Raw genomic sequence first — 22514 nt, 5'->3', positions numbered from 1 at the left:
ATGTGAATGGATGACAACAAGAGCCTTTAAAGGTGACCTGTAAAAGCAGAAAAAAAGAGGGTTTGTACCATTTTCACTTCCTTGTAATGACTAAAGAAATCTTGAAAGCTTCACATTCAACCCTTTTTACATTTCACATCTTATCTGATCCGCTTTCCTGGATAATTCTAGAGCAGACTAGAGGGAAAGTATAATTATGACCTCACATTATATTAAGAAAATAATACTCAGTTTGGAAACAAAATGTTTATTATTATTATTTAGTCATATTAAAACTGCTGAGCATTTTGAGTTTTATTATTATTATTAACAGCTAGTTAATTTCAGACTTCTTTCTTAGAGTTTTTTCTTCCATCTATTTCAAGATTCAATACTTCAAGTTCCACAACCAAATGCGGTAAAAAATGCTCAGTCCATTTCTTTGGGTCCTTCAAAGTCATCTCCCAGAAGAGAAAACTGAACCTGATATTACCAGAACGTTTAGTCAAAAAAAAAAAAAAAGAGCATAAAAGAATTGTGAAGCTGCCACTCTATGTTGTCACAAAGCAAAACAAGGAATGATGGTAAATGACATAATGCCACTCTATCTACCATTTTTGAATCTGTAAATGCTGCAGCATTAAAAGATGTGTGTTTAAGCTCTTAAGTGAGACCTCAGATAAATAGCATCAATGTCTGACATATTAGCACGTAAAAAGTTGTTGTGGCAGTGTTTTTAGTGTTAGTAATTCAACAGATTTCAAAAAAAACTTGGAGATAACATGCAGAAAAAATGTATATTGTAAAAAAAAAATGTTTAGAAACTACAGGGTTGGGGTTTATTTTTGGCAAATTACATTCTCGTCTGGTGTCTCACAAATCAAGATCGGTTTGGAGGAGCTCTTTTGTGACTTATATTATTGCTCAGCAGCAGCACTTACTGCCTAGGAAGTAGAAGAAATAACCAAGGCTGACCCAAACACTATAGGAGGAAATTCCACATGGGGTAAAAATTTGAATGATTTATGATAGCCAAAGCATACCATAAATCTCTCCTGAAATAAGAATAGATAGAGAAACAGTCACAGATGGTCAAAGGATCAATCAGAAAATAACCCACATGAAGCTTAGTGCCAAAAGTAATTGACATAGTCGTCAAATCTATTTCTGATGGTACAGACACTTTTGCATTCTGCCTGCTTCCCCATGCTGTAGATCATTTGGCACGTCATACAAATCAGCATAGCCCTATATACACTTGTAGCAGACATGAGAGGTTTAGGTCTTTTCTGAAGTTTACTTTTCACATGCTCACGAAGATGTCAGGTGAGGAACAAGTTACACTTTCTGGTAAATGACTAGTTATATGATATTAATTTTGTGGATTTAGTAATTTCCCCAAATATTTTCCATATTGTGTACAAGGGTATGGATCTCTGGGACTGTAGTGGGTTTACGTGAGAAGGTTTTGGTAGCGGGGGGCCATAGGGGTGGCTTCTGCGAGAAGAATCCAGAAGCTGCCCCATGTTAGATAAGGGCCCCACCGCTAGCCAAAGCCAAGCCAATAAGTGACATTGTTTGCACCTCTGTGAGAGCAGCTTTAAGAAAGGGGAAAAAAACATGCTAGGGAACAGCAGCTGGGAGAGAGGAGTGAGAAAGAGCCCTGCAGACCCCCAGGTCAGTGTAGAAGTAGAGGGAGGAGGTGCTGCTCCAGGCACTGGAGCAGCAGTTCCCCTACGGCCTGTGGAGAGGCCGCTGGTGGAGCAGGCTGTCCCCCTGCAGCCCATGGGTCCCACATGGAGCAGATCTCCACGCTGCAGCCCGAGGAGGAGCCCCCGGTGGAGCAGGTGGATGTGGCCTGGAGGAGGCTGCGGCCCATGGAGAGCCCCCGCAGGAGCAGGCCTCGGGCTGGAGCTGCAGCCCGTGGAGAGGAGCCCACACAGGAGCAGGGGGTCTGGGGGGAGCTGCTGCCTGTGGATAGCTGTCCGTTCCTGTGGTATAGACCTGTACTGGAGCAGTTCTTGAAGAGCTGCTGCCTGTGGGAAGTCCACACAGGATCACTTTGGGAAAAACAGCATCCCATGGGAGGGACCCCACAATGGAGCAGGGGAAGAGAGTGACTGTGAAGGAGCGCTGGAGACGAAGTGTTAGGGATTGACTGCAGCCCCCATTCCCCTGCACCTCTCGGGGGGAGGAGGTGGAAGAGGGTGGATGGAGGGGGAAGGTTTTTTGGTTTCTTTCCTTTGTTTCTCACTTCTCTAGCTTGTTCGTAACGGGCAATAAATTTTACTAATCTCCATACTCTTGAGTCTGTTTTGCCCATCACGATAATTGTTGAGTGATCTCCCTGTCCTTATCTCAACCCTTGAGACCTCTTCATAGTATTTTCTCCCCCTTTCCCTTTGAGAAGGGGGAGTGAGAGAGTGGCTGTGGTGGAGCTTGTCTGCCCACCCAAGTAAAACCACCATAGGCACTCTGTGGACCTCTGCGCAAGATGTTCCTTTACAATGATTGCAGGAGAAGAAGGGCACAAACCTGTTTGCCAATGTGCTATTTAGGCTAAGCCTTTAGGTCCTTAGTCAGAGCAGTGAATTCTTCTTCCACAGTTCAAAGATTACTGAATAAAGTAATAACAGAGAGCATTTTTGAGACCAAAAAAAAAAAAAAATTGTTTCAGCATAACTAAAGAACTTTTCAAACCGTGAGAGTTCTAAAGTTAAAAAGGAGTGTATTGCCATATCTTGCAGGCTAAAGAAGAGTAAAAGGAATTCTATCTGGAGATACAGCCACTGAGGAATTGAACCAGAAACTGATTTTAGTGCTTTTTCTTTTTTTTTCAGGCAGTAGATTGCTAGCTGTGTTTATTTCAATAGGCCTGGGGACAAACCTATAAGGTTTCTGGTGCACTTGTACAACATAAGAAACATGCTGAGTATCCTAACATGTTGTACTTCATTCAGAAAGGTCTCAATAATCTAGGAATATGATGTGTTTTGCACCCAATGGAAATTTCCATCACTTCCAGGTGAGACTGGAGTTTATGGATGAGTGTCATTCTTTAGTGTAATGAACATCTTCTGCTTGTTCTGGGAATAAAGGGTGTAGAAAGACAGGCAGGTGCCTCTTCTAGAGGCATGCCAGGATGGGGAGAGACGTCCATTAAAGAAGATACAAGGCAACATTACTGACAACTAAATACAATAGAGGACAGGTTGTCCTAACCAACATGGCATCATTCATTTTTCCAGCCAAACAAGTATGTGTTCCTGAATGCTGAGATGAAGGGAAAATGTCTTGGGTTGTAACACTGAGTGTTGTAATCCCCTGAATTAGATGTGATGAGTGTGCGTTTACACATATATATGAAGATGCTATATTCTTTGCATTCAGATCCCCATAGCTTCCTTCATAGCCATGGGCAACGTTGTTTCGCAAGGAAAGTAAAACCCACTTCTAATATGAGAACCAAAAATAGATCACGGTTGTTAGTCAACAGCTGGGTATATCAATTTGCAATCAGGTAGCACAAATAAACAATTTCAGATCTTGCAATCAAAAGAGGAATAATGAAACTTTTCAAGAAAAAAAAAAAGATAAAAAATGAAATTACATTTCAAAGTGGATCTTCAAACGAATTATTTCTCCTGATCAGATCACAGAACATTGAAAAACTATCAGGAAGTATGGTCAAGATCCAGACTATCTTCTCCAAATGGGTAAATGAAGCTTGTACTCAATAAGCCTCAAGTTGTCAGGGGTTAAAATAAAACATATTGATGCATATAAAGACATCAGATGGAAAGGGCTTTCCTACAGAGTGAATGGTGATTGATTCATAGAAAAAATAAACTTTCATAGAAAGCAGGGGATCATTTGGGAATGCCTAAGGGAAGAAAGCAAGAAATATCTGAGAGGTATTTTTTCAAAATTCAGATTGATTATATGAAAAACAATTCCACAATAGATATGATGTATGCAGATCAAGCAGTAATACATTAAATAACATATAATTCTATTTTGTATTGTGTTTTTATGATTTTTCTTGCATTTTAAGTATGGGATGTTCAGTGCTGAACACTGATTTCGGATGTATGAGATGAAATATAGTAGTTACTCAATATCCAGAAATGCTGAGTCCATACCTTTTCCCCTACCCTCAATGCTTCAGGCACTTCTCAGATTTCTTTTCTGAAAAATGAACAATTTCTTCTCATACCTTGCTCACTGCCTGTAAAGACCTCCCTTTATATCCATGTGTAGCTGAGGAGGCACTTCATTTCACATGCTACTGGAGCAACAGCTTAAAACAGTTCATTCAAAGCTACCACAGTCTATTACTATCTCAGTGTAGTTGCCCCAATGCAGTAAATATAAAACTAAATTTTTTCATGAACAATTAAACTGTATATTTTCTTCACTATGTTTAATGAATGAACACCCTCATCTTAAAAAAAAAATAATAAATAGCATACATTTTAACCTTTTGCTGTTGTTTTAAAGAATACAACAAAATTCAGGTAAAACTGCAGAATTCTTTTTGTACTTATCAAACAACAAGAATGCAATTATATTTCACTTCTCTTAGAGGTATTTTATCATATTTAGCTCCTTTTCTTTTCCTCACTAACAGTCCCTTATCACAAAACTCAAAAGCCAGGTGACTGAAAAACTCTTGGAAGAAAAACTGTCAAAATTCAGTGGTCTTCCAATGACTGCAGCAGGATTCAGCCATCCACTGCAAGTCTTGTTGCTTTCAGAGAGGCCTTTGCTCCCTTCTCGATGATAAGCAACTTAAGCTATGATTGGACTACTGAATTGTTCTGTTTGTCTCCTGATATTTCAGGAAACATACAGCTGGACTTAATTTTTCAGTGGAAGAGTGGGTGCTAAAATTAAGGTAGCTGTTTGCCTCAGAAATCTTTTTACAACCTATTGGTTTTCAGTCTTTTTTCACTCTGCTAGGACAGGACCAAGCAAAGTTCATTCATTCAGCTCTCGCCACTGGTCACATGGCTATATTTTTCACCAGATGAATATAGGAATACATGCGTCTTTTGCATTCCTATAGAAGATCACTTTGATCATATTCATTCTTTGAGCTGCATATATATATATATATTTTTTTTAGAATTAAGGGGAAATAAAAACCTCATACAAATATGGGGTAATAAAGAAACAAACAAACAAAAATCAGTTCCTATTTCTGCCACTAATTTCTTTATACCTCCAAATCCTGTCCTTGCCATACTGTCAGTAGATTGAAGTTAGTAAGGCATCTTGAAGTTCAAAGCAGAGGCCTGTACATTTGAAACCTTGTTGGAACAGAAAACCACAAACAAACAAATAAATAAATAAATCTTTAAACTGTGATGGGGATATAGGGATTGCTGAACTCTCGGAAATAAATATTACTTCTAAAACTGTATGGAAACATATCCGTTGACCTCAGTGCATGCTTGCTGTGGCCTGAAGAATATCCAGGTAAGTTTTTATGCTATCACATTTTAAATAAAAACTCAAATGTCAACCAATCTGCTATTTCAAAGCATGAAAAGGAACCCAGGTGTCCCTTTAGCACTACACTGCAGTTTATGAGTATCACTGAGATGGCCCAATGACTGGGATTTGAAAATATAAGATCATTTAAAAAGTCTTAAAAAAATAATTTAATTAGTTTTCATTTCTCCTACTTGCACCTGATAAATGAACATATTAAACTGTGAAGACTCAGGAGCCTCCAGAAGTCTTTGATGTATATTAGAATAATCTAATAATTAACCTCAGGATTCACCAGCAAGACACATTCAGGTGAAGTGAAGCAGTGCTCATGACAAAGGAAATTCCAGGTCTGCTAGCCCCAAGGTACCAAGCTGGCTTAATTCTCCTCTGCTTTGCAGTGGAGAGGTCTGAGCTCCTGTTGATCTACTTTTTGTTACATTAGTGCAGATTTTCTTTAAACAGCTGGGCACATCACACTTAGAAAGGCAATACTGAGAAATAACCTTTGGCTTGCATAATGTGTATGCAAGAAGAAGGTATATTTTCTCTCTGGGCTATTTTTGTCTGTACATGATATTAGACAGCTTTGTTCAGTCCAGAGTAGTTATTAAACACTTTCTATTGATGTAGCTACTTGATCTAAGTGCGAGCTCTCTCTGGAAAAAGAGAAAGCCTGTGCTCACAACTTACCCTGCTTCTCTGGCTAATACAGTGTGGATGCCTACTCTTACCTCTGTTCTAGAGAAGGACAGTACTTAATTCAGTTCCTACAAGTGTCATTGAATAAGTGTCTGTTTTGTGCTAATAAATTGCTCCCCTTGCCTTTAACTGCAAACATAACTGTTCATAATAATACAACTTCATATCTGAACTGGGGCCAGAAGTGTCCACTGATTTTAGGCACTCAGACTAAGTAAGGACTTTCATCCTGATTTTGTAATGCACTGAAAAGCTTCAATGCCAATTGGACTGAATGGTAACTAAGGGCATCAGCAGCTCCCTGAAAACGAGCACTCAAAACCTGGAATTGATTAAGAAGTGAACATTTAAAAATATGGACAGCAGTTTCTGTTTTCTGTGTCTCTCTGAGTGCTTTTCTAATATGCTGGAGCACTGAGGTAGTCTCAGACTCATTGAAAAGAGCCAAAACAACAATTGACCAGCCAGAGTCATTGAATCAGTTTCATTCATAATATGACTCAGGAGAGAAAGGGGTTGACAAAAATGTCTACAGATTTGTGCAGCAGCAAAGCTAAGCACAAAGTTACACAAGGCAATGGTTTAATCCACTGCTTAAAGTCTACTTCACTGTAAGCATACCCTCTGCTACTGTTTCTTCTAACAGTATAACTCAGTATTTCCAGAGCCCCCTCAGAGCAAATCAGAAGACAGGCTATAGCTTGACACAGTGAAACCACTTCTAGCATGCCTCCAATTTTATTGGTTGTAGCTAAGTCTTTAGAGGGATGTTTAGGAACAGGGAGGGCCAGGAAGGTTTGCTCTTGCTGAACAAAGGAATGACTAACCAAGGATGGAAAATCTTTTGAGGTATCCTGATATTGCACCTTACCCTTGAATTGAAAGTATTCATTTCTCAGTGTTAACAGGGGTTGTGTTCAACCCATAGTTATATTGTTATAAAAGGAAAGAAGCAATATATGTAGCGATATATCTTGCTCTGGTCCTTTCTTCTCAGTCAAAGATCCACCCACAGTGATCAGCACTGATTTGCAAAAAGTTAGTGACCTTCATTGTGCCTTGAACTGAGGGCAGAAGACTCACAAAAGCTCTAGAAAGTGCTTCTCAAGAAAGAACAAAGCTGCTTTCTCTTGGATAGAATACATTAAATGTATTTCCTTTGCCTCTCAGTTCACTTCCAGGTCCAGATCTTCAAGACCACTCCCACATTAGATTCATGCATAGCTTTTTCCAGCACTTGAGGTTCTCAAAGAATTTGTGTCTTTTAAAAGCAATGCAGTTTATCCAGGCTAAAGGTAATATGTCCCTTCTGTTGAGATGAAGTAGCAGAACACTGAACTTGCAGATTTTTTCAAAATAACACTTGTGTTTAGGCAACCAGAGATGCAACTGCCTGGGTGAAATTTCCTTGTGTTTGTAGGGTCATACAGAATGAGTCATACTGAAACTGAAGCTGTAATTTATTTATTCCTGTCTAAGGAGCTCTTTTTTCCTTTTAGTACTTGGAAGTATTGAAAAGCCCCTGTTGAACTGTAGTTAACAATGTTTGCGGTCAAATTGGGGGAGCACTTACAGCATGGATATCTGTTTTAGACCATGTTCTGGTCAATAATTGTCATCAGTGATGTCGCCAATGAAGCAGGGAGAGCACCTGTATTACTTCAGAAGAAGTGCAGCATCGGGAAGAACACACAGGATTTCAAAGCAAGAGGAGCATCTTCAGTCTGAAAGCAGCAAAACAGGGTTTTGTAGAGGACAAGTGGAACTTGGATTTACGATGTGCCAAGTAGAAACAGGTCAGATAAAGAATCAAAAAGTTATAATGTGCCACAAACCCATATGGCTCAACAATATGAGTCTGCTGCAAAAGAACAAGGCTCATTCTAGGATGTATTTAAGAGCAGTGTTGGATGTAAGTTAGAGGAAATAAATTATTCTGCTGTACTTGCCACTGGAGAAACTTTAGTGGAAGTATGGTATCCAATTTGGGACACTGCACTTAAAGACAGAGATATATCATCTGGAGATAATCCAGAAGAAATAATCAGGAATGATCAGTTTTTAGCAAATGTGTCCAAGGAGGAATGGCTTATTTAATTTAGTAAAAAGAAAGGAAGAAAGAAGTGAGAAGAGAATGACTTCCTAATCTGTAAAAGTTTGTTACGAGGAGGAGGTGGTCAGTTATCCCCTGAGTCCAAAAGAGGAAGACCCAGCAGAAATCAGCTTGCTTTGCAACAAATAAGATACAAATTAAATATAAAGAAGAAAAAAAATAGTTACAAGATTTACAAAGTTTAGGTGTGGTGGCTTGAGTATAACTGATCCTTGTTCTTTGAAGGGTATGAAGATGACCTCTTGAGGTCCCTTCTGGGACTGTGAGGTCTCAGATGGGTGAATTCCATCCTCCTGCTTTTCTGTACAAAGGAGCAGAATGAGAGTTCAGGGGCAATCCTATCTGTAGTGCTGGAATAGTACATAAAGATGGTCTTTTAACCTTAAAACTAATTATCTTTTGCTATGTGTGCTCCAAACATGCTGTCCCATATCATGGCATCATAGAGGTTGACAAGAATTTTAAACACAGGAAAGAAAGTGTGGCAAGGTCAGAATGCTAGAAGAGATTTATAATCCATATCTCCCAGAATATGACAGTCTGAATTCCTCCTGAATGTCTACCATCCACCTGAAACACTCTTTAGAAACATATCCTGATTATATAATGTTTCATCTACTGTTCTCATTGGAAAAAAAAATAAAAAATGTTAGTGTCAATTCTCTGTGAAAGGATCAAGGAAGACTGCCCGCATTAAAATGGACTAACTTTCATACTGTAAGCTGAGACTGTATTTTTTTCATTTGTTTGTTTGTTTTGTTTCGTTTTGGTTTCAAAAAGGCCTAATGGATTTATAGGGTTTGAAAATTTTGCCTTGAGACTAAATCATGTTGTCATGCAAAAATATATCTAATCAGAACGAAAGAGCCAGCTAAAATTTGCAGGATGACTTTCTGCAGCAGAAATCTCCCCCAGGAATCTCTCTGCTTTTCAGGTGCTACAGGGCACAGTGAATATGTAAAGACAAACTTGAAAATGTTCCCCCTCTAGTTATTCAGCAGACAAACAGGGAATCTCTGAATCAGCATATTAAAACCCTTTTCCAATCAACACGTACTAATGATTACGAAAGCTTGGAAAGTGTTATGTAGGATTATTCTGGAAATTGCTGTCTAAGGCTGCCTTAATCTGGATACGGCTGGTTTTGAATAGGGATGTATAAGTCACTATCAATTTTCATCAAGTTGGCCCAAGCCTGTTTATCCTTTTGCTGTATGTGATGACACGCATTGCAGTCTAGGTGAAAATGTCCCGTCTGCCTCCTAGAAAAGCTTAATAATTTATTTGTAGCCCATCTCATTCTAGACTAGTGCACACTGTTTATTCACTGTGCTGCACAGCCAGCTCTTCAAGCAGCAGTACTGTGTGCTACAAACAGTTTTTGTCTGACATCCCCCAGTTTTTCATTATATTCATATGCTGTTACATTCTCAAACAAACAGAATGAAGAATTGATGCTGGGGGTGTTTGGGCAAAATGTCATGACCTTGGTTACAATGGGCACACTTCAACAGCCAAGTTGCAAAAACAACTTCACCCCAATACCACTAAGGTAGAAACACAGGGGAAACAAGTTGTCCACCATTTAGACTTTCATATATGGTGCTAGGACTGCAGAAGTAATGACAGCTTGTTAGCTTTCTTCTCTTTTGTTGTGCCGAGCCCTTTTTGCTGTGTGATTATGCATTCAGAAAAGGAAAGCCACATTTCCCTTTTTTCTCCTTAGAAAGGAGTTTGTGGATCTGTTTTAGCAGACCGCTCTTGTTGTTGTGTCCCAGTGAGAAGCAGCTGGTGTTGCACCTGAAATTGCAGTGGGCTGTATGAGGGGAAGTCACGTAGCCTCACCCTTCTGTGCTTTCTGGCTTTGCATTTGTTTGCGTGCTGTTCTAAGCATCCAGTCCTATATTCTACTTCAGGCACTGTCAGCTCAACATCCAAATCTTTAAGCTCTTAGGGTACAGATTGTCCGTGATTCAGCAGTTCTGTCTGCAGTAGGTTTGCAGGATCAGGTCCCTTAATACCTCAGTAGCACCTTTCCTGTCCATGCTGCTTGCAGCAGAAACCAGCTGCTGTGCTGCAAAGGAATCTGATCACAGGCTTGTTGCACTGCTGCTGGTCAGACACCTCCTCAAATCCGACTTACCTCTGCCTTTATACCTACCGCTGCCTTTACAGGATATTTTTTATGATTTAGAAAAGTACCACTCCTGCTCTGAGCTCTGCTGAAGACCCAGAATTCAGAAGCAGATGAACATTTCTAGGCTAGACAAGGCTGTCTTGACTGCAGGGACTGCAGAACTGAGCTATAAGACTGCACAGACGGTTTCTCCTATCAAATACCCCAACTTCCCCCTTGCAACAACTAAAATTACTGAATGAAGAAGAAAACTGACTGACAGCTTCAATGACTAGAGGGGCTACCCAGTGCTGGATAACTTCACAGCTTTCCAGACAGAAGGAGGGGTTGGCTTTTTCACATTATTAACTTCACAGTGTCTGACATCCATGAGCTTCCCATCATCTGCCCATGCTTCTTTGCACTAAACTGTACCTCCTCTTCCCCTCATTGCCTCCCTTGTCTTTCAGTACTGGCTGTGTCTAGGTTATCCCTTTCTATGGCACACTACGATTTTTAATGTCTTCATCTTTTGCACCGAAGGACCTGAACTTCTGTAGGCTGCGTGAGAGGGTTTAGTGGCGTGTGCCAGGTAGGGACATGTGAATGTTCTTTATGGGCCTTAGATTTTGCCTGAGATTTATGGCATGGAATTGGGTGGCCATTCCTAGACTCCATGAGGTTATTTCTACTCACCAATCCCCCAGGTTTATTGGTAACAAAGTAGTTACCATAATCATGTATTTTTACACCAATATCTGGACTATCAGTGTCTTCTAAAACATGAGGCTAGACAGCAAGCAAAATCAATTTGCCATTACAGGGTAAAAGGTCCTAATGTTCAGAGAAGTCAGGTTAGTTTTCTTCCCCATGAACAAGACTGTTCTCTCAGAACAGAGTCCATGCTATGCTGATCAACTCGACAGTGCCAGGGCACATTCCATTTCCTTGAGTAGCCAGGCATGAACATACCTATATAACCCTCCAAAATACCCTCAAACTGTCAACTGGGAATCATCCTTGGCCCATGCTAACACCCAGCTGTGCCCAGGCATTGCTTGTGAGAGAGCTAGTTGGCTTTGGCCAAACAGTGCCAGGAACCATGCCAGAGCTGTGACCGCATGGGCAACCACGCGCCAGTGCTTGGGGCCATGCTCTGTGTCTGTTGGTTTTTTTGGTACAGATGCAGTCCTAGGGAGCCAGAGATGGATGATCCTGAGGTATGCGAGGATCAGGAGGAGAGCAAGAAAGAGAAACTCACAGATCTTGAGGGAAGGGTGCACATCTACATGAAAGTGGCGACGCGCATCTGCTCTGCAGTGAGTATGACGAACAGCAGGGATAGCCATACAGTGGCATGAGCACTGGCTTTGCTAGCAGCCAGAGAAGACACAGAAGGTCCTCGGTGACAATATGTTGTGTTTTGCATTTTGTAGAGCCAGTGCTATTTGTACCTATACCAGTCTTGTCAACCTAGTAAAATTATACAAGCTCATGCTCTAATTGAGCTCTCATTTTGCTGCACAGACAGCACAAATGCTGGATTGCCTACAGTGCAAGCAGGAGCTGCCTCATAAGCACATATTGCCTCGGACCAGAGGTCCCTTTAGCTCATTTCTCTGTCTCTCGTAGTGGCCCATAGCAGATGCTCAGGGAGTTGCAGGGCGTGCATCATATATCCCAAAGACAGCAGCTGAGCGAATCTGGGACAAGGAAGACTTGAATGACAAAGGGCGTTTATCGTTTTTAGTGTTTGGGTTTTGTCCATGTGCTCTGGCAAAGGGAAAGATTTTTCTGTTTGCATGCATCGCATCACTCCCGTCATAAAAGCAAATGACTCTTTCTGGCCTGTTGCAGTGCAACAGCAGAAGTGGTAACACCCAAAGTAAATTGTGCTGTATATTCCTCCACAGTTCTGTCCCTCCACACAAGTGTGACAAATTCCAGCTCCTCACTAAAGCCTGTTGAAGCAAGAGAAGCCTTGTTTTTTATTATTTTGTGGCAAGCTCTGTAACATGATTCAGGTCTTATAACACCTTCGATATGGGGGCCACCTAAGGGTCTGGGATCTGCAAAGTCATAAATGGCCCTGGTCAGGCTGGATGAAAAGCATCCTCCTCCAGCATCCTCTTCCTCCAGTACAACAGTGGTGAGGAGCACTCTGCACACAGTCCTCTCTTTTCTCTGGGGGCCCTGGAAAACCTTGTAGCCCCTGGTTCTTCTGCACCACCCTGTAAGCCAGCTCTGCTGCCATCCCTTGGCCCCAGATTTCTCATTGCTCTGCAGAGCTGATGGCAGATATTCCATAGTGGTTGGAAGAGAGAACTTGGTAGGGTCCATCCATTCTGCAATATTCTGCTTTATTTTTCTCAGAAATCAGGAGAAAACAACATGGCAAAGGGTTTGCTTGAATATATAGGAGTTTCCATTACTACTGCCTGATCCCAGCCCCTAGAAGCGTGTCTAACAGAGGAGAAAGAAGTCAGGAAGGTGGGTGAAGAGAACTGGGAAGGTGATAATGAAAAAAAAATGAGTTCCTAGGGCCTAATGACACCAGCTTCCTTATACAGCTAAGCCAGACCTTTGGGGATCCTGCTGTAACATGCTGGCCCCTGAAAAGAGCCTCAGCAATTTAATAGATTTTGCTCTTTGTCTCACTTTTTCTCTCCTTTCTAAACCAGTGATCATCTAGCTTTGTAAGTGACTTGGCAAGACAGCCATCACCCATGCAGGAGGTAGGTCCTGCCAATATATGTTTATGGGTAGAGTGTTTTCATCTACTTGTGTGTTTCTGCTCTGGTTGTCTACTTGTGTGTTTCTGCTCTGGTTGCTCACTAGAAGAACTGGGACAAAACAGTACATATCTGGGCTGTATCTCAGTTAAGGTTTCAGCAAGCGGAACATTCAAAACCACTACGGTTTTGAAGCTACCTCTCTGTCTAACTGACAGCTTTGCTATCCCCCAACATTCCCTCAGTCCGCAGCACATACATAGCTGTTATTAATTGCATCATTCTAATGAGATGAGTAAAGCTAACGCTGAAGAAAACAGCAGAAGTTGTGTTGGAAGGCTCCTATATGTGCCTTGTAGCCTGCCTTGTGTATGAGGCTGCCATCTCATAGCACAGGCTGGGTGTGGGGACAGACTCTTCTCTCTCATTTGGCACCAAACACAAAGTCTCAATACCTGCAATCTCTTTGAACCATCCCTGGCCCCTTGTGGACTCAGGCTTCCTCCTCCAAGTGTATATACTGGAATAAAAGGGGGAGAGACACCTGGTTAATATCTGTGCTGGGCAATGAGGCTGTGAGCATTACTCAGTGAGGTTTGTCTTCCTGCAGCGAGCACCTCTGTGCTCAGCTGAGCACTTAGCTCCACTCCTCTTTGGTCTTCTCCAACCTTTACATTCTTTTAGCTTTCAAATGCCTTGTCTTCCTTTTTTCTTTCCCTGCCTCTCCCCTTTTCCTTTGGGACTTCTCTCTGCCTCTCCCCTTCAGGCTTCCTGTCTCCCCTCCAAGTCCGCACTTCTGACAGCAGGAATTTTGAGATATGGCATGCTCATACATTTTGTATTAGCTCTAGGGACTCTTAAGCCTTCTGACTTCATGGGGTTACACAAACGAGCAACCATAGTAGCCCAGGAATGCACCTGGAAGTAAGAGAAAAGCAGGGGGGAAAATTAAATGCTTAGCAACAAGAATGCCACACTTTTGAAGAATTAACTAGCTATTCATTCAATCTGAAAGGGTTATTGCATTAAGAACTCACATTAGAATTAAGAGGGATGGGGGGAGCACTTGCTGGCTAAAGGCTGAGGATAAACCCAGCATTTCTTTATCACTGCCTAGGGAAAAGAAAAACCTTAATTACAATACTTGTCTTTGAATAATATTTCAGTCATAACAGCACATTTCTCAGATTCTGCATGATAAGTGCATTAATATTTATTCATTTTCTGTGACCTTTAGATAATTCCTAAGGGTCCTATTTTCTTAACGTTGATGGTTGCCCACTTTTTATGCTCTTTCTGTACACTGGTCCAAAGCTTGATCGCCATATATCAGCATCCTTTTTATCTTTGGAAGCATGTTCCTGTGAACTGGGTGAACAAAATTTGAAGCTGACTTTGCTCTTGCACCTCAAAACTGATCTTTAGGGCCAGAGATCTTCTGCCATGGTATACCCTGGTGGAGCCTCAGGCTGAGTGAAGAGGTCTATTCCTGTTGAAAATGAAGGGGCTGGGAAAGACTTGCAGCCATCCTTATACAATAGTTTTCCTTCCAGTCTCAAATGTTTGGCGTTTACTGATATTTAATCTCTCCCTTTGTTAACTCTAGTCCAAACCCTGCTTGCCTTACACAGTGGCGTACTCCTGGAGATTACAATATAAAACCTACAGTAATAAGAACTACTACTCAAAGTAGTTTACAGAAGCAAAGACAAATTTATAGTCTAACTTCTGTGTGCAAGTTTGCAGAAAAAGAGAGCTCCAAATTTCTAGAAGCAAGTGCACGTGAATGAGGCTGTGTATCCTTCCCTCTCTTTGGTATGCCAAATACTGAACACTTAATCATATTGCTCAGTGTTTGGGGATAAAAATACATTTCTGAGAGGAGTGCAATGCCCTTTACGTAAAGAAAAGTCTCTTATCTTCTGTAATTTGGTGAATAGGCACTGTGATGATATCTGCGATGAAGTGCTGTGTTTCACCCACAGAAACTCTGCCTCCCACCTTTATTTTTTGGCTCAGTAATTTCAAAAACTTGGAGTGATAGCAAGGCAGAAAGTTGCCAACAGGGGACATTTATTTGTATATCAGTGGATCAGAGTCTCTTTTTCAACTAAACAATTTAGAAAAACAAAAGACACTATCTTTATGGAAGGTTGTATTTCTTTCATAAACAATGTCAGTAGATAAGGGCATATCTCTGTCCTCAGCTAAAGAGTATTTTATAATGAAAAGGTATCAAACTATTATCTAGTCATACACTTGTCCCAGTGCAAAAAAAAAAAAAAAAGCTTTTTGAAAACTGAAAGAGAAAAATGCAACAGCCTTGGTATTCAGAAGTCTTCTACTGACAATGCCACAGGACAAGAGCAACATTTTTTACTGGGTGATTTTTTTTGTTATTGGTTTTTTGTTTGTTTTTCACAAATAAAAAGATACAGAACATAGGATCCAAATTCATTTCAACTCAATTTATAAACCAGGAGGAATCCAAACTATAGCTGCAATGATTTCAGTGAGGAATACTCAATGAGGCAAGAAGAAAGTTTTTTTCCTTAGAGCAGACACTATTTTTAAGCCTGCTTCAGAAATTATGCATGACCTTTGACTTGGTAATTTATAATCTGATTTTCAACTATTGCATATATTCACAAGAACTTCAGAATTTTCTTTAGAAACTGGAGGGGTCACTTTTCCTAGATCCTAGCCACTAGATTGATCAAACCTATTTCCAAGACAGGAGTCCCAAATCCCTCCCAGAGCTCGGTGCCCAGACACCTCAGAGCACCGAAATGATGGATCTCTTCCCAGGAGCAGATTACTGGAGCATAAACCCTGTGAACACCTACCTAGCAGCACACCAATTGCTGATGTTGTATCTAGAAATAAATTCAATGCATTTGATTGTTTCAGAGTGTCTTATTTCACAGACAAAACACAAGATTGCTCCCTCCTGTACATGAGAAGCAATATTCGTGCTGACACAAATAAACATATTACATCTTTCGTAGGTACAAATCTCACAGCATTTGCCTCACTAGCAATAGCCATTGTCTCTTGACTCCCGGGTGACAGAACTCTGACGAGACCCTATTTCAGTGACCAACAAAATGTGCTATAACATTTGGACTGAGAGCAGACATGCCTCAGATGTAGTTCAGCATGCAGTACAACCTTCCTCTTAATCACATGGAAATCTAAATTCACAGCCACCACTAACATTAAAGGGAGGTGAAAATCCGTCATTAACCCATGCAGTGGTTTTCTCCTGGCTATAGTGATGAAGGATAAACACAGCTACCTTGACTAATATTTTATTTTAATTAGAGTAAAAGCAAATTGCAATAAGCACACAACACAGGGAATTAACAGAAAATTAAACAAGCTCTATGTATAAACCTGTAAAACCACTCTGAGGCTATTTGAATTCTTCATCAGGCTGGGGACTGTGCACATATTTCTTTATTTATTTTATTGAGTGCTCATGTTTCATTCCTAAGCAGGCCTGCATGTATTGATTTGATCTCATGTTCAGTGAAGTGTGTATGTGCAAATGTCTAATGGGAGTGAAGACCTGAAAGATAAAATGGTCTTTTTTCGGCCAGACCACACACCCTCAGAGATTTGCCTGGCCCAAAGAGGATGTTATTGCACAACTGGCACAACCTCCTTTTGAAGCCTAGAGGGAAACTCATGAAGCAACATTTGTGCATTGCAGCTGAGTAAAGCTCTAATTTGTACTGCTTATCTCTGATCCATGCACAACAGATCTGAGAGGAGGATTTTGCCCTTAATTTGTTCCCTGGTGTCTACACATTTTGAGTGTGTTAGATCAATGCACGATGCTACATTCCATATGTGCCAGAACATGTAGACCTAGCTAGGTACACTGAAGATGAAGAGACAGCCTCAACTTTGAACCTCCTGTTTGTAAAACAACTTTAAACATTAAGCAGATGACTTTGTAAAGTGAATTAATTAGAAATAAAGACCAGAGATGCTTTCTGTGTGAATAAACAACATAGATTTAGATCTTAGTTAAAACTTGGTGAATGTCAACTAATAAGAGGTCTGTGGAGTTTGTCAGGCTTTGCAAATTCTGCTTTTCTGAAAGGAAAAGAATCACTGTTCCTAGCAGAAAATGCCTACATAATGGCTGAGTCTGTGTGGTGGAGTGAAACCTACAGCTCCAAGATTCAACATTTTCTTTGGTTGTCAGTGGAAAAAGATTTTTATTTTTATTTTTTATTTTTTTAGCTAGGGGTTTCTCCAAGGAGGGCAGGAAGGTGTAAGCTCAAGAATTCACCTGATAGATTTCAGATCAGCAGCTAATCTGTCACTTCAAGGTGTGACAATGACATGAAGGAAAGATTTCCTAATTTATTCATAAAATACTTAATCTGTCGATTCCATTTATTTAGTTCATTCTTCATAGGTAAAAGTATTGAAAAAAGGAAATTAATCCTGACCTTGGAGGTGAGAAGCAGAATGCTGATAACTCCAGCTCTGGGGGCACGAGCAGGCCAGGACTTTTTTCACCCAAGAGTGTGAAAAACATGATAGACAGATATTATCTCATGCATTTTACCCCCTGAATTCTTGTTGATACCACAATACCACAGAGGCTTTACTGGCCTATTAGCAATACTTACTGGAAGCTCATATTCAGTACAGCTAGGCAAAGATCTTGTTTGTTATTTTTGCATAGCACAAAAATGTCTGTGGCACATTTTGTCTGCCCTTGTGGAATCGTTGCCAGTGAACAGATAGATAACATCATGTCAGAAATGCCATCATTTTCTGAAGGAATTTTTCATGAAGTTTAAGAATTGACATATATTTTTCAGTAAGCTACAGTTTCCTTTTAAGTTCAACACAGCCTTGAAAGAATTATTGTATAATTTGCTAGGCAAAGGCTCTGAGCAGCAAGAATTCATTGACCAAACCTGTAATATCAATTTTCTGTCTTTGATGAGCATTGAAAAAGCACTTAGAATTTACTTTCACCAGGGCTTTCATGTCCTTAAATCTTAGGTGGCGCATCATACTATTTATGGAAGACAGTGTGATTCCATATAATTGTATTTTGATTTCATAAGGATAATATGGAAGAGTGTTTTGTTGCCAGAAGTTAATTCCTAATTCCTCATAGCCAGATAAAGCCCACTTATTCAACAGAACTGAGGAACTATGACTTTTATTTTAACTGAAGTATTTTTCACCAGCAAAATCCAGTAGCAATCCTCAGTATACAATTCAGGAACACTGAGTCTGTGTTAAGTAAGGTATGAAAACTAGAGAACATAATACTGCCTTTCAGTTCACGGAGAGAGCTTGATCAGGAAGTGAATACTTTATTTGCTGATCCACACCTTCTCCTGTGCTTCACAAAATCCTTCTCCACTTTACAGCCAACCCCAGCCTTTCTCTTCCAAATATCAGTCTTCAAAGTTCAGACACATTTGTGATGATAAAGCTTATATAGTTTGGATTGCCTATAGTCCTTAACAGCTACACCAAATCTTTTTCAAGGAGACTCTAACATATAATTTTCAAAAGCATATAATTTGACTGAATTTGAGTTTGTTTTGCTGGATTTTTCTAGCAGATCTGTAGAAGGTACATTTTTACATGAGATTTCTTTCTTGTCAGGTGTCACAGCTTTACACCAAAGAATGAAAGTGTTAACATTTCTCACAACAAGGCTGTGAAAATGACCACAGTATACCTTTCCCTAATTTAATTCTTAGAATAGAAAATGCATTTTTATCTAACGTAATTGTCAAAAAAGGAGAGAAGAAGAAAGGAGAAAGGAGAAAGAAGGAAAAAGGAAGGGAAGGGAAGGGAAGGGAAGGGAAGGGAAGGGAAGGGAAGGGAAGGGAAGGGAAGGGAAGGGAAGGGAAGGGAAGGGAAGGGAAGGGAAGGGAAGGGAAGGGAAGGGAAGGGAAGGGAAGGGAAGGGAAGGGAAGGGAAGGGAAGGGAAGGGAAGGGAAGGGAAGGGAAGGGAAGGGAAGGGAAGGGAAGGGAAGGGAAGGGAAGGGAAAGAGGGCAACTAGAGGCATGTATTTCTTGTGAAAAACATAGGTTTATTTTTTTAAAAGTATGGCAAATGATTACAGCATCAGGAAACCATTAAAAGGGAAGGGTGTCCCAATGTGAACATAATTGTGGAGTTCTGTGTGTATAAAGCAGTATCTCCCAAGAGGTACAGGAACAAAAAGTAACAGTGCATTGCATAGCTTGTACAGCTTGTTGGCACTGGAGACAAAGCTAGACTTTTCTGTGATCGCTTTACTTTTTCATTTTGCAGCTTTCAGTTTTCCTCCTATGGAAGAGCAGGAGAGAGAAAACAGTGCACAAATTAGAATCATCCCATCCCAGAATTGGGATGCAGCTGAAGTACAGACCAGGACCTGATTGCTGGGAACTGTTCCCTCATCCATTTAAAGAGGTGTAGAAAGTCTAAAGCCCTCATAATTAGACCTCAGATCTCCTCAGCCTCTTGTTTTCTTTTTCTCCATCCACCACTGCTCAAATCAAGACTTTAATCTCTGTTTCCCTGATATACTATTTTTCCCTAATTATTTGCCTTGAGCTTGTAGTGTCTGAAATTGCTACATGGCCTCCAGCTCAAATATTTTTCAGGCCCAGAACTCTGTAATATCTCACATATGGGAGCAAATGTACTCGATACTGCCAGTGTGACTTATGTTCAATACACACTGCCAAACCAAGTAGTGCAAGAATATAATATTGATCCTAACATTAAAAAAAAAAAAAAAAAGTTGTTTTAAAGAAGATGCAAAGAAATGTGTACTTAGATGTAAGTCATAATTCAGTTATTGATTTATCTACTCATGAAGATATTGTTAGGTGTTGTTAAGCCAGATATGGAGAAACACGGCGATCTCGGTGCAAGTTCTGTTCACTGAATTAGCTTAATGGTCATAGTGACTATAAATATATAATGTTAGTGTTCGTATATATAAGCATAAACACATACATATGCATGCATGCATAGGCAAGTACATATGATCAGCAATATGCATGTAAATATGTGTGCAAGTATTTACAAATACCTACTTGGAAAGATAATGGAGGATAAATAAAGCAGCTGAAAATTTTTCCCAATCTTTATACTTAGGACTCTATATCAGAAATGGCCAATGTTACTGGACTTGTGGCAGAAACAATTTCATCTGTGGTCATAGCTCCAGGTGTCCTTGGGTCACTGGAAACCAGAATTTTGGAAGAGCTTGCTATGATATTCAGGGATCTGATTTCTGTCAGTCTGTGAAACAGTTAAGCAGGTAATGACTGTTACTATTAATGCAAGTTATATATATATAGGGTCCTATGTGACTCAGTGTACATAAAATATACTTTGCAAAAGAAAGCACCACACCTTAATTAATTATTTAATTATTTAAATTAGTAAGATGGGGACTAATCACTCTTCTGCTCTGGAAAACTAATGTTAAAAGCTAAAAATGGGGAAACAAAATCAGCAGGTGTCTGAAAGGAGAATGGAGAACTACAAGGAGTAGAGAGTGAATTCTTCTCTTCTCTGTAGGCACTAAAACTTGTAGTGAAAGCCCAATAGGCAGGATGCTCACTGGTCTTCCCTCACAGTAGCCAAGATCACAATTGGATTGCTTTTTCTTTGGTTTTGTCCTCTGGCCTTTCATAAAAAGTAATGGGTGTGAGTTCCAGTTATACCACCTTTCTTCTATACCTCCCCTTTGCAAAGGGTATTGTAATCAGAATGCTCCATCTGAGCAATTTGAACTTTCCCTTCCACCTGGGACTCCAGACAGAGCTGTACCAACAGTTTATCTATTTCATGATTTATCTATTTTGCAGCTATTCAGCAGCACATTTTTGCATATATAGCACATAGACCTAGCTACAGACCTCGTTTAACTGCGGCCAGAGCTTGCCAGAGAAGAATATCTTTTTGCATGGTAAAGGAAAAAATGGTGGCTTGTACTTTCTCAGGGTTTCTTCCTAGACTGTTCTTGGGTGTCTGGACCTGTGTGGAGGCCTGAGAAAAGCAGAGCACAGTTCAGAGACAGAAAACAAGGGAAAATGAGTATATTTTGTAATTTCAGATTTACTGAAAGACGTAAGGGAAATAGAAGGTGTGAGGATTTACTTTGTCCCCACCTACAGGTCCTTAGGCATAAGACAATTCAGAGAAGACGATGCCTGGGGATACTGGGAACACTCATACTGTCTGGAGCACTGAATTGAACACAAAATGATTTTGAAAATTTAGTTAGCCTTTTTCAGCCAAAATTTCTTAAACATGTCTGCTCATTGTAGTGCTAAGGAAATGGGGTGAGGATGAAGAGTGCTGAGGATTTTTTTTTTTTTTTATTATGCCTGCAAATTCAGTCTGTAACATGGATACAAAATTGTGGTGATTTCCATGTGCATAAGAGCTACATTAGATGTCCCACTTTGCTTTCTAAATTTCTTTTCTCCTTCTTGTCATAGAAACTACATTTAAATAGGAGCAGGTCAAACCAAGCCACATAACAAGTCATAAAAGAATTATAATCAATTCTTTGTGTTGACTCATCCTGAGAGTTGATTCCTTTATGAGTGTTAATCTTTGACTACTTCAGAAATATATTATTAAATGTACCTTGCTGATAAATGCAAAATACTTGCCATGATATGTGAGTGGGTCTAAGATACTGAATAATAAATTCCATGGAGAGTAAGTGAGAAATACAAGTGAGGCAGGTGTTTTTGTATTAAACACAGGAAAAATAGATCATGTTGGATTTTCATTTTACTTGTTTAGGAGCTGCACAGCAGTGCCAAAGATTTATTTATTTTTAATAACTGTTATTTTAAAATTAAATAAAGAAAACCCTATTCAATTTTGGTTTCAAAATCAGAGTATATCCCCACTTGTATTTATATTCATTGAATTCCAGAGTTAAATTTTAGAAACAGTAGGATACCCATTTTGATCCTAAGATTAGAGGAATGTCCACTCTTATTTTTATTCAGCACTGAATTGAACACAAAATGCTTTTTGAAAATTCACTTGGCCTTTTTGAGCCAAAAATTCTTAAGCATATCTGTTCATTGTAGAGATGAGTAAATGTGATGAGGATGAAGAGTGCTGAGGATTTTTTTTATTATTATGCCTGCAAAGCGTTTTTATCATTTTCCTTTGAAGTCTCTGCAAGTTATCTAGTGTTTGTGTTAACTTTCTATATGAAAAGAAAAACTGATTTATCCTCCTAGGAGCCATTCTAAACATCAGAGAAAGCAAAGAGCAGGAATGAAATCTACCTGACTAAACAAAGCCCAGCACAGAAAGCACAGCCATTTTAAAAGTTTATTTTAAATTCTGACTTGA

This window comes from Cygnus atratus, chromosome 2 (assembly GCF_013377495.2).
Source record: "Cygnus atratus isolate AKBS03 ecotype Queensland, Australia chromosome 2, CAtr_DNAZoo_HiC_assembly, whole genome shotgun sequence".
NCBI lineage: Eukaryota > Metazoa > Chordata > Aves > Anseriformes > Anatidae > Cygnus > Cygnus atratus.
This window is presented reverse-complemented; position numbering follows the sequence as displayed.